Source organism: Corvus brachyrhynchos, unplaced genomic scaffold, assembly GCF_000691975.1.
Source record: "Corvus brachyrhynchos isolate BGI_N302 unplaced genomic scaffold, ASM69197v1 scaffold93, whole genome shotgun sequence".
Lineage (NCBI taxonomy): Eukaryota > Metazoa > Chordata > Aves > Passeriformes > Corvidae > Corvus > Corvus brachyrhynchos.
Window position 1 is genome coordinate 248252 of NW_008237273.1, and position 6832 is coordinate 255083.

The following is a 6832-nucleotide window of genomic DNA, read 5'->3' on the forward strand; positions in this document are numbered from 1 at the left end:
TTATCTCCCAGGGTTTACAGTAGGCAACAGTATTGAAAAGGTGGTTGGGTTTGGTTTTTTTCAATGCTCATAATTTTGCACCCTAGAACTCCCTTTTTTTGTTGCACCCTCAGTTTACAAATCAGTAAAAATGTACTGTGTTTCTGAAACTTTATATTAACCTATGGTGCTTAATGATTACCAGCCTTAAAGCCAGCAGATTTCTTTATCTGCATGCATTTTGAGGTGATGCTTCTGTAGCTCTGCATTGCAGTTGTGGCTTAGTTATACCCTGCTTTCTTAAAATTTCTTCTCCTCTAAATATTTAACTTGATAAAAAGATGGTGAACAGATGGTGAGATTCCAGGGCAGACCCTTGATCAAGACCAATTGTTATCAGCCTATAGGTAGAGTATGAACCATTACCCTGTGAAACTGATTGAGCCATATTTTCATTCATCTGCTTGATCATGCAGACAGTAGAATCTCTAATTACTGGGATAATCTCAAAAAGCATCAGTACCAAGATTAGGAATGCTAGGCATCCTGGCCTTATCCTACCCCTTACAGTAGTTCCCACCCTGTTCAGAAAGGAGCCTGCATTTTTCTCTTTATTCTAATGCAATTAAAGAAGCTTTTCCTGCATTTCTTTGTGTTCCTTGCCAGTTCTGGCTTCAGCTGAGCTCCAAAGATTTCCAATGTTGTCCCTGTACATGCAGTCAACAATCTTAACATTATCAAGTTTGTTGCCTCTGTTGGTCAAAGTATTTCCATGAGGTAACTAGGAATATAGAATTGAAAATAAAGCATGGGAGTGGTATGTCTAGACACAAAGGTTTCACTAATTGACTTAGTCCTTAAAAATTTTTACAAATACCACCTGGGATAAAACACAGCAATCCTTTGCAGTACATTGCTGCAATTGTCTCAAATATCCACAAAGCAGCAAGACATGTCTGAAAACCCTTATTACTATTTTCTCCATTGAGAAGTCTGACAGATGTAATATGAAATCACCATTCTTATTTTATCCTTTGTAAAAGCTGGTGATTTAAAAGCAAAACCTTTAATTAGGTACAGCAGGCTACCATGCAGTAATTTTAATGTCTCAGTACAATCAAAATACATAGCCAAAATACAAGTCAAAATAACTCTTGCCTACATACAAAAGAAAGTAAGATTTTCTGTGACTTAGCAGCCGCAAAGTCTGTAATGAGAGCCAGAATGGCTTTACCCAAGTAAGAATGGTTGATCACTTAACTTATCAAGAGCTGTAGATGAATGGATTTTTAGTAGGTAATTAAATTAAGAAACACTATATAATTAAGCTCGTGGATCATGGAGAATGTTCCTTGATATTTTTGCTGTGCAAACAAGTTGTCTCTCTCTTGTGTATCTAATTACTTAACACTTTCTAAGGGCACCTTTCTAAGTGGAAATCACCAGAAAAAATCTCACTGATGCTATGATAAATCAACCAGACTTGGTGGTATTGACACATATGGAGGGATTCACACATTGTGCATTTGTAATGTTGTCTTCTGCCTTTCTTACCTTACTTTGTAACCGACACATATTTACTGATGACTTAGTTCTCAGCACTGCCAATATTATGGCAGAAAAGGCGTTGGTGAATCAACAGGTCACCAACCTCCAGTGCAAGGTATCTTCCATACGATCTGTTAAAAACACAAGATACCAAGAAATACTGTAAGATACAAATTCATCATATGAGGAAGAGCATGATTTTCTTGCCCTCTGCAGCCTTTCAAGATTGCAGAAGATTTGCTAACTTGCATGACACTGAAACTAGTTCTGAGGTAGCAGAGAATTTTTGTGGTAGAAGCTGAGAGCAACCTGCTTAATATGTACTATCCACGTACAAATTTCTCCTGTGCACTAGATGACCTTAATAGTTTCTTTTGGACTGCCTCCACTTTCTGTGAGTTCCTTCTTCCCTTCACTTGTTTCAAAATATTAATTCAAACTGTTTGAGGAATTCCTAAACATACCTAAATCGACTCTATAGTGTACTGGCAGTTACTATTTCTGGGTATTGTTCAGATGCCCTAAACTGTAAAAATCTTTCTGAAGTTATTAATGGTACTGATCTTGTGGGTTCCCAACTTTACAAAGGGCATCTGAACCAGAAGCTATTACACAGAAGAGATTGCAGGGAAGAACAAAACATCATCGTGCTGTATCATTTGAGTTGTTTGAACAGAGCTCAGATCAGTCATCTCCTTGATTGTATCACATGAGATGGCCAGTGTCATAAAAGCTTCAGTTTTATTGCTTTTGTTTGCAGCTTGCAGGAGGCTTTATAGCTTCATGAGGAATGTGAGAGGCTTTTAGTTTTTAGACATATCCTTTTGCTGCATTTTGTATGTCAAAATTCCGGTGTACATCTCCTCAGCACTGGCAAGCCTGTGTGTACCTCAGCCTGAGCAGTGGCAAGCCTGCAAGTCCTGATAGATTGAACTAGCATGATGAGGTATATACTGTGTGTAAAAATAGTCCCAGTGTTACCCAGGCAGACTTACAGCTCCAGGATACAAAAGAGAGAAAAGTTGAGGAAGTAGATACTACTCTTCATGCAAAGAGCAGTGACATAGAAGCATTAGCAGCCTCATTTCAAGAAAAGGCTAGCTCTGTCAGCTTGTAGGTTAGTACATCTGGTCCCAATCTTGCAGTCTTTTAGAGCTAAAATTTCTCAGAATTTTACATAGGAATTTTTTCCTGTGTCAGGAGAACAAAACTTTAACTTGGTATTGTTTTGTGTTGATTTCTTTTTTCAGTTTCAAATTTTATTATAATTGTAAAATTTGTTGTTGATAAAGCTATTGAGGGCATAATGTCCTTATTTTAGGGTGTTTTTTTCATACGTAAAACTTAGGGGTTTTTTTCCTTTTTTTTTCTGACACGCCCACAGTATGAGAAGGGAGTACTCATTTGCAATTCTAACTGTTCATTTTGCTCTGTTTGACAGAAGCAACATCATATGTTAAGAAAAAGTGTGTTGGAAAAAGCCCAGCTTCACAAAAGAACTTTATACAGCAAATAAGAATTAGAAACTTATCAGTTACTCCTAAAGATAAGTAAAATGTTTGTTATAAGAGCAAATTACATGCTCTTTTCCATTAAGCACAGTAATTCTTTCTTCAATTTTGTCAGTAATTTAAAGTAGCATTATCCTTCAGAGTGGCTGTGCTGTGGTAAGATAAGCTTGAGAATGAAATAGAAACTGTAGAGCCGCAAAACCTTTTCATCTCCCCACTTTCTACTAAAAAAAACCGGGTCATCAGTCATGAGAATGGAGAGCACTGCCAGGTTATCTCAGCAGAGGTTGTACTGCTGCTGAAACTATAAAAATACTAAGTCAGGGTAGCTCGTGGCAGAACTGATGCATGAACAGATTATACTGTGGTATGTAGTGATCAGAAATAAAAGCAAATGGTTGGGTGGCCACCAGGACACAAGAGCTTGTAATGATTTTTTTCTGACAGCTCCACAAATAGATGCTGCCTCATGTTTGTGAAGTACAGGAGATAGTGTGTAGACGGGAGTATCCTTTCTTCCCTTAGGAAAAAGACTTTGGGTTGTGACTTTTTACCATCTTTTGACATCTTTAAAAGGAGATGCAGTTGGCTTTAGTTTTCCTAGTTCAACCCCTCCCCACGACCCCCGTCCCCTTTCAGAAGGGTAATGGCAGTACCAGTTGTACATTTCTGTGGTGCTGGAAGGGAGTCTTCTCCAAGCTCCTGGTTTTCCACCACTGCAAAGGCCAAAGCTTGCTTTCCCATGTATCTCTTTAGTAAAAGTTCTAATACAAGCAGGATTTAATGGCCGCCTTGTCATGGTCCACATATTTGTAGTGGAGAACCTCAGGAAGGGTTCAAGAGTAAGAAGTGAAAAGTAAGTATTGAGACCACCAAGAATATATGTATCCATACAATTTTTTGCCCTGATTTGTCAGATTGTGTTCACCAAGCTAATTCACAGTGTCTTTATAAATGATGTTCTTTTAGCTTTTGAAAAGTCCTGCTATACTTGTGTGTCAAGAATATCTTTTTTTTTTGTATCTCTTGTTTAGCATTTGTCCATGTTTATATTGGCATAGAGTGTCTGGATATGAGATTCTTGGACCGTAATCAGGAGGCACAATGTGACAGATTTCTAAATCCCATCACAACTCCTGCATATTTCAAGGAGAAGATTAAAAAAATGGTTTATTTTTCTGTATCCTATCAGTCACAGAGTAGCTAAAGAATTGGGTCACAGGGAAAATGTTATTCACAGTTCATCCATATTCACAACATAGCTAATTTATTGTCCACCAGTCTACACAACTTCAAAGTGAGTGACATATTGAGCATAAATGGAGTATGAAAAAGGAGATATTGCAAAATCCAGTATGATTTATCTGTCTCCATACTTCCTAGTTTCATTTCTAGATACTTTTCAACCACTAAAATCCTGGGTTTTGAATTGCCATTAGCTAATGGTGAAAGAGAGAAATACTAGCACTTATATATGTACATTTATACATATATATACTATTTATATAAAATAATTTTATTTATTATTTTTAAAAAACCCATTAATCCGTACTGATATGTATTGTAATCCCTAACACAATGTAAACTGATGATGAAAAACTATCCTGCAAATTTCATACCAAATTATTGTTGCCAATCAGTGTAGTAGCTCAAGCTCAAGACACAAATAATTCTTTAGTCTTAAGGAGAAGATACAGAAGTTGTCTTTTTTTTTTTTTTTTTTTTTTTGGATGTTTGATGCTGTAATGCCATTATCCTGTAAAGCTAAGTGTTAAGGGTGATGTACCTAGGAAACGGTCATGGTGCTTGCTATCATTGGATTTTGTGTGAATAATTTTTGACCTTCAACATTTTCATTTAATCTAGAGAATCAAAGTACTATCATTTGCATATTTGGGATGTGCATACCTAAAGTGTAGCTATACTTTCATTCATTCCTTCTTTCCCAGCTTTCATGAACAGCAGTAGGTGTAATTCAGCATGCCACTATGCTACTGCTTCTTACAATTCCATCTTCAGGTCTAAGTTGTCCTTACTATATCTATCTGACAGAATAGCTATAGTGTAAACTACTTGACTTTCACTTTTGCTGACAGCACTGGGAGACCAGGTGTAGGTGAGTCACCTGGTTTTGCATAGTAAAGGTCCCCTCCTGAGTAGTTTGGAAATATTATTGTCCCAAATGGCAGCCTAGCATCTGAAGGACTTCTGAAGCCAGGCTACTTCTAACCATGAAGGAGGTTGTTTTGCAAATGACTCCCTAGAGTAGACAAAGCTTTTTTGTATTCTTGTTAACCACATAAAATCGTGTTTAAAGCAAAAGACTTACGGCTTTATCTGTGGACTGCTGCCCTATAGTGGTTAAATACTGATTGTATTACATTGTAACAAATAGCAGCTGATAGCTACTAATGAAATGTCAAACTGTTGCAAGGTTGGCATTTCTTTAACAGCTTTTTTCCAAAATGTCTAACATTGCTGTTTACTTTTGGGCTGGTATTTCTGAGATCTGGTTAGAACAATGTTACCAACTCCAGTTACTTTTCTGTTAACATAAGAGACTCAAGAATCCAAGGAAAAAGTATATAAAGGATGAGAAGCTTATGAGGAGAACCTCAACAAGATTAATTTAAAATTAGATTACTCATAAGCAGAATGCAGCATTTGTTATAGAATTGGTATAGAATCATAGAATCATTTAGGTTGGAAAACACATTTAAAATAATGATCAACTGTTTTCTGAACTGTGTAAGTCATATGAACTTATATGAACTTATATGTGTACAATTCTTAACCTGGCACTGCCAAGTCCATCACTTAACCATGTGCTCCCAAGTGCACCATCATTTACACCATTATCTGTTGATGGTAACTCAACCACTTCTCTGGGCAGCCTGTTCCCATGCTTGGTAACGCTTGAGGGCACAGCAGTGCTGAGTATACCTGGGGCATGATCCCTTCCCTGGTCCTGCTGGCCACTCAATTTCTCATACAGGCCAGGATGCCTTCTTGGCCACCTGGACACAGCTGGCTCATGTTCAGCTTCCCTCACCAGCACCCCCAGGTCCTTTTCCAATGGACAGCTTTACAGTCGTTCTGCCTCCAGCCTGTGGCACTGCCTGGGATTGTGGTAACCCAAATGCAGGACCCGGCACTTTGCCTTGTTGAACCTCACACACTCGGCCTTGGCCCATCTCTCCAGCCATTCCAGATCCCTCTGCAGAACCTCCCTGCCCACCAGCAGACCAACACTTCTGCCCCGCTTGGTATCATCAGCAAACTCACCGAGGGTGAACTCAATCCCCTCATCTGTCATTAAGATGTTAAAGAGAACTGGCCCCAATTCTGAGCCCTGGGGAACACCCACTGGTGACCGGCTACCAGCTGGATTTAACTCCATTCACCATCATTCTCTGGGCCCAGCCATCTAGCCAGTTTTTCATACAGTGAAAAATGCACTTGTCTGGTTTCTCCCGGAGAATATTGTATGAAATGATGTCAAAGGCTTTACTAAAGTCTAGGTAGGCAACATCCGGAGCCCTTTCTCCATCCACTAAGCAGGTCAGATGTTTAACACTACATCACTCCTTAACACTGCTGCTTTCCTTGATTCTGTATTTGTAAAATCAGTGGGAATTTTTCTGCTGAGCTCTGTGGTAAAAGGTCAGTTCTGGAAACTACAGCACATTTGCTAAGAAGCAAGTTTTGCTACTGTTCTGCCAAGAAAATTTGTACTTCACAAACATTCTAACTGAAAGACGTGGTGGAGACTGGGATCCTCATTAATCCATCCT

The 6832-nt window shown here is 38.5% G+C and overlaps 1 protein-coding gene across 1 annotated transcript in view; it reads left to right on the top strand.

Moving 5' to 3' along the window:
• Positions 1 to 6832, top strand: part of SH3GL2 (SH3 domain containing GRB2 like 2, endophilin A1) — a 94146-nt gene that overhangs the window by 54497 nt on the left and 32817 nt on the right. The gene's annotated exons all lie outside the window — the stretch shown is intronic.